The 6,526-nt window shown below is 49.5% G+C and overlaps 1 pseudogene; it reads left to right on the forward strand.

Moving 5' to 3' along the window:
* The first annotated feature begins 189 nt into the window (after positions 1 to 189).
* On the forward strand, positions 190 to 2,763 carry LOC117866958 (hexose carrier protein HEX6-like; annotated as a pseudogene).
* The last annotated feature ends 3,763 nt before the right edge of the window (positions 2,764 to 6,526 follow it).

A 6,526-nucleotide genomic window follows, 5' to 3' on the forward strand; every position in this document is an offset into this window, starting at 1 on the left:
GATCACATTCTGCTATCTCCTCCTGACGGTCTGGAGACCCACCTCTGAGAGCGATCACAATATTCGTACATGTATGTTTAAACGAACTGGTGGTCAAAGATACACATTGGATATCATGTCATGTTCAAAAGCATCAGTAGGATAAAAGTGACACAAATTTGAATAATATATAAATGAAGTAGTGGACAAGAACTTCTCATTTTTCAGATATTTTTGAAGTGCACTACCAAGATATGAACATGATTATGATGTAAACTCTTGCAACAAATAAGTCAAGGGCCGCCTTGGAAAATTCGTACAAAAACGCATAAACAAACAGCTTGCCGACGGCCGGCACATGCGAAGTTCCAAGCAAGGGCGCATCAAGCTTGACCAGATGTCAACAGCAGCCACATCAGATAGCTGCTAGCTAGTCAACACAACGCAAAGAGCCTCTGCAGTGCTGGAACTGGAAGCCTCACTGTCCGAGCTCACCACCACACAGCTGTCGACCATGCCCGTCGGACTCGTTGATGCCGGCGGCGGCGGCGATGATCGGCAATACGGCGGGAGCATCACCACGTTCGTGGCCCTCTCCCTGCGTCACGGCGGCCATGGGCGGCGCCATCTTCGGCTACGACCTCGGAACCTCAGGTACCACTTTTTTTTTGTTTGGAGTGACTGATTGTGAAGGGTTTTGCTTTTGCACACCGGCGGATGGAGGGCGCGTGCGCGTCAGCAACTACTGCAAGTTCGACAGCCAGCTGCTGACGCTCTTCACCTCCTCGCTCTACATCGCCGATCTGCTCACCGGCATGCTCCTCTCGTCGTGGTTCACGGCCAGGCGCGGGCGCCGCCCGTCCATGATCGTCGGCGGGGTGGCGTTCCTCGCCTGCGCGGCCGTCAGCGGCGGCGCTGTCAACGTCTACATGGCCATCCTCGGCAGGGCGCTGCTCGGCGTCGGTCTTGGGTTCGACAATCAGGTCAGAATAAGCTGCTTACTACTATTTGCCAAACATTGTTTCTAAAACTTTACACCAAAATTCCGTGGAAAGAACAAAAACAATTTGAATGCAAATCGACCATACATGTCGATGTCATTATCTAACAATTTGGAGAAATAAACAATTTTGATTTTTGAAACAAATTCCGAAGGCAGTGCTTTTGCACCTGTCTGAAATGGCCCCTGCACGGTACCGAGGAGCATTCAGCAACGGCTTCCAGCTCACCCTCTGTCTGGGTTCCCTCGCCGCGAACGTCACCAACTACGGCGCCGACCAGATCGCCGGGACGCCGGCGGCTGGCGCTGGAGGCTGTCGCTGGGCCTGGCCGGCGTCCTCGCCTCGTTCTTTACGCTCGGCGCCGTCTTCCTGCCGGAGACGCCGAACAGCCTCGTGCAGCAGGGCGAGGACCGTGGCTAGGTGAGAGCGTTGCTGCATAAGATCAGGGGCACGGACGCCGTCGACGAGGAGCTGGACGACATCGTCGCGGCGAACGCCGGCGGCGGTGACGGCAATGGCCTGCAGCTGATCCTCTCACAGCCAAGGTACCGGCCGCAGCTCGCCGTCGCCGTGCTGATGCCGGCGTTCACGCAGCTCAACGGGATCAACGCCGTCGGGTTCTACGCGCCGGTGCTGCTCCGCACCGTCGGCATGGGCGAGAGCCTGGCGCTGCTCTCGACGATCATCACGGTGGTGATCTACACGGCGTTGACGGTCGTGTTCATGTTCGTCATCGACCGGCGGACGCTGCTCATCGCCGGCAGCCTCCAGATGCTGGCCTCCGAGCTCCTGATCGGCGCCGTCCTGGCGGCGGGGCTCGGCGACGAGGGCGGGCTGGGCGGCCGGGGCTGTTCGTCCTCATCGGCGTGTACGTGGTCGGGTACAGCTGGTCGTGGGGCCCCGTGACGTGGCTGGTACCCGCGGAGGTGTTCCCGCTGGAGGTCCGCTCGGCGCGGCAGAGCGTGACGGGGGCGTCCGGCTTCGTGCTCACCGCCTTCATCGCGCAGGGGTTCGAGCTCACCGTCTTCATTCACTACGATTTATATGGAAGGGACCACCTATCTAACAAAAGCCACTGATGATGGGTGATGGCTGCTTAGCATGGTTAGAATTTAGAAATTGATTCCATTCCTTGTATGGTTTGCTCTCCATATGAATTAGAAATATCCTTTTGGATTCGCAGCAATGCCCATCCTCGAATGTGATGGCTCATTCGTCTTTTTGATTATGCAGATTTTTATTAGCAGGGGATTACTGGTTTGTAAAGATTTATGAATCATGGACGGTTGTGTTTCCAAAATTTTTCTGTATGATATTGTTTCCCTTGAGAAATTGAATACTAAATCTGTTTTATTTGTCTCCTGCAGGGTCTTTGCTAATAAACAGTTGGAAGTTGATGCTCTCCTGTTATGTCACAAGTAACTAGCTCTTTATATTGACAGCTGTTCAACATATGGACCTCTATAGCATCATCTAGTGTCAATTTTTCTGATGCAGATTGGAGAATGGATCTCTGATTCTCTACTGCTCTATTCTGCCATGGATCATTCTCCGATTATACTCACACTTATCTAGCCTAAAACTACAGTCTTGTTATGGTGGATTAATCAGAAAGAACGTGTCCATCCAAGATTATACTGATCAGATTTATGTCAGTCTAAAGAAACTGTTTGTGTCATTGACTCATTGTAGTTGAACTTAATATGCAATTCAGTGACCTGGCCTGTAATCTGGTACTGTTGTTGAGTATTCTACATTCAAACAGAGCAGAATTATTTACCGATTGCTGGATTGTTGATAGAAACACGAGTCGTATTAGTTTATAAATTTAATGAACCTGAGAGGCTATGATGTCCAGCTTATACATTCAGAAGGTTGTCATTCCTCCCATTCTTTTTCTTTGTTTTTTTAGTGTTGAGCCTTGGGGGCATGTCCAGTTAATTATTGATTGCCTTCAAAGCTTATATTTATCTAATTTTACAAATTTTGTGACGAACTGACTAGGTGATAAACAAAAACATGGGACCATTTCTCTTTGGGAAATAACTTTCAATAAAATTCGTGCAACTACTGTCAATGAAAATTTTGCAGGTTGTAGAGATTTCACGTCCATACTATCCGGTCTCCAACTAACAGGTATGTTCCATCGGCATGTTTCCTGGTTTGCAATATTATTAGTTCGAGAAATCGTGCTGCCAAGGGAATGAGATGCAATTGTGAGCTACATTTACGATGCTTTTCTACTACTCATGGGAGACTGGCAGAAGTTTTTCAATTTGGCAGGAGGGACTACCAGAACATTCATTCCAAATGACGTTAAGGTCTAAATTTTAGATAGTTTAGCATGTGGACAATATTAAAATAATCGTGCCAGTTTCTATAAGATCATTCCTCTGGTTACATGATATACCATAGTAACGGGTGACAAAAAAATAATTCTTCTCTTGTATTCCAGTGTAGTTTGTGCTGTTTATCGTATTAGTGTGTAAAATCATATCATCAAATGATTTAAAAAAATGCTTGGTCCAGTTGAATACAAAACTCCTAATCAATTGGTGAAATATATGGAGAGTTGCAAGTTCCTTGCTATTAAATGAAGACGTTCAATATTTGTTTATTTACAACAAATATAATGTTATTATTTAATAGATTTTATTAATCTAAAATTCTTCTTTATTATTTTTTTTGAAAACACGTGCATATGCACGTGCATCTCTACTGCTTGCTCTGTCCCAAATTGTAGGTCGTTTTGGTTTTTCAGATACATTTTGTATGCACATTATATCTAAATACATATAAATATCTATGAACCTAAGTCAAAACGATCTAAATTTTAAACGGAAGGAATTATTTAAAAAGAAAGTCAAAACGATATGCAATTTTCCTCCATAACAAGATAGCCACTCTGTAATAAGATAGCCTACCCACAAGACAGACATGGAAAGGAAGTCAGGGCCCCACGTGTCAGTCCAACAGGCAGCACAGTCACCAAAAGGAAGTCAGGGCCCCACGTGTCATCACATCATCCTTTCTCACCTCGAGTTGGAAGCGCCTGTAGATGGCCACATGGGCCAGGCCCTCTGGGCCGGTAGAGGCTGGGCACTAACCTGGCCCGACCTGCAGTCAATAGTGCCTGAGCTAGGCTCGCTGGGCCGCCCAAGGCCCGGCACAAACTTGGCCCGACCTGCAGTCAATAGTGCCTGGGCTGGCTCGTCAGTGCCTGGGCCACCACATAGGCCTGTAGTCGGCACGATTTTTGGGTCTGCTCGAAAACATCACCCTATTCATATAAATAAGAAAAACCCTATACTAGTCCCTCATATCATGAGCATATTCACAATTTGTAAAACACCTAATGGATGGGTGGTCTTGGAAAGATATAAACCAGCACGATGAAACAATCACCCCGCGATGACACTGCCTATCCTTCTGCTTCCACGCGTGGCTCGGTAGCTGGTGGCACCAGACCAAATGTTGCTACATGCTTGACGCCACCACACCATGGGTACTAGGGGGTGGAGCATGTATTTGGATTACGAAGAAATATTGAATTGGAGACAACCTGCATTATCCCGCATATGGGATTCCTGATCCACGCACACATTAATGATTAAAACTCCATTATCCCGCATATGGGATAATGGAGGATTAAAACTCCAGTAATAAATTATAGAAATTCACAGATTTTTTTATCCAATTAAAATTAATGGCATAGAAAGATCTCGAAATCACAGAAAAACAGCAAGATCCCACGTTTATTCCAAAAACATTGGTGTCTATGCATACTCATAAATCATAGTCACAAATCCGAAATCCCAAGCATCAGGCCTAACCATGGGCGGCACATGCAAACAAGGCATAAAAATCTCCCATCACTGGTCAAACATGCATAAATTGGTTGTCACATTTTCACACAAATAGATCCATTCACTTGTTGCATAAAAACATTGAATCCATAAGCTTTGATTTTTATGCAAAAAAAATGGCAATTTATATGCAACCCCATTCATCTGACACAAAACAAATATCTACCGTGATTTGAACCAATTATGGCAAGAATTATATACACGCAGCAGGAAGTACCTATGATAGAACACGGACATATACACGCCAGGCCGCCTCTCGCACTATACAGGCCCAGCGCCGCCGGTGGAGAGGAGGGAGCACTGCTGCCGACGAGCGGTGTGGCGGTGGGGTCACACATGACAGCCTCGCTCCTGGCCTCCAACGCAGCAGCACGCGTCGATCTACGGCCGTATCACATGTGGATGCAAGCCGAGGAGGGGTGGGGGGCGCCAGCCGGCTTCCAGCCGCGCCGCTCGGATCTCGTCGATGCAGGTCGCCGAGGGGAGAGGGACGAGGGAGGGTGCCGAATGGCAGAAGCTTAAACTGCCAATTTTCTGCACGATTTTCTGCCATGACTTTCATTAATTAATTAAATAGTTTTGTGTTTTAATTTGGTGGCTCATACCCAGGAAAAAAAAAAACCGCGCCGTGCGAGCGTGAGGGCGGGATGCACGAGGTGCTCGGTGGCTGGCTCGGGTACGGAACAGTATTCCGTGCGGGTATAGTACAGTGTAATATAGATATCCGCGGACTGCACCAACCTAGATGAGTCGCGCAAATTATATGGTATGCAAAACAGATCGTGTGCATTCCTGCTCCCGCAAAGCGACTCGTGGACACCGTGGCCATCCGACGGATGCATGTGCCCACAAGCCAAAGGTGCAGCAGCTCGGCTCCCAGCACTATCTCGCGCGCCGCACGCTCTCGGCAGTCGGCTCAGCTCCCATTCAACGTGCGCCGTTGCCGCGGGAGTGTTGGGGCCACCCGTCGACGGCGGCCCAGCGGGCATCATCGAGGGAAGCTACCTGGGCGCGGCGGTGGTGGCGCTGCTGGTGTGCGTGACGGCCACGCTACTGGTGATGCTGCTGCTACCCCAGCTCCCGTCGCCGCTGCCGCTCTTCTGCTCGTGCCCGTCGCCATCTTCGCCATCCTGGTCCTGCTCATACTCACCAGCAGCGTGGCCGTCACGCACGCCAGCAGCGACGCCGCTTCCACGTCCAGGTAGCTTCCCCCGATGCCCGCCGAGCCGCCGTCGACGCTGGCAGCCCCGACGCTCCCGTGGCAGCAGCGCGCGTTGAATTGGAGCCGAGCCGAACCGAGCCGACTGCCGAGAGCGGGCGACGGGCGAAAAAGCGCTAGGAGCCGAGCTGCTACACATTTGGCTTGTAGGCACACGTCCTCGTCACGATCCGTCGGATGCCCGCGGCGTCCACGCGTCGCTTTGCGGGAGTATGTATGCACACGATCTGGTTTGCATAGCGGATGCATCGAATTTTCTTCCCCGCATTTACCTGGCCGTCTGCCCGTCTTTAATCCCGTGGGGCTCCCCTCCCGTTCTGCTTTAATTACGGTAATGCGCACGATGACCTCTTGAGTCGCCAGTAATACGCACGATGACCTCTTGAGTCGCCCCTAAAAAATCGGGGCACGTTTATAAATCTTTTTTTGCAGTAGTGCAAGTTGAAAGTGAGAGTGAAGAA

Source organism: Setaria viridis, chromosome 8 (assembly GCF_005286985.2).
Source record: "Setaria viridis chromosome 8, Setaria_viridis_v4.0, whole genome shotgun sequence".
NCBI lineage: Eukaryota > Viridiplantae > Streptophyta > Magnoliopsida > Poales > Poaceae > Setaria > Setaria viridis.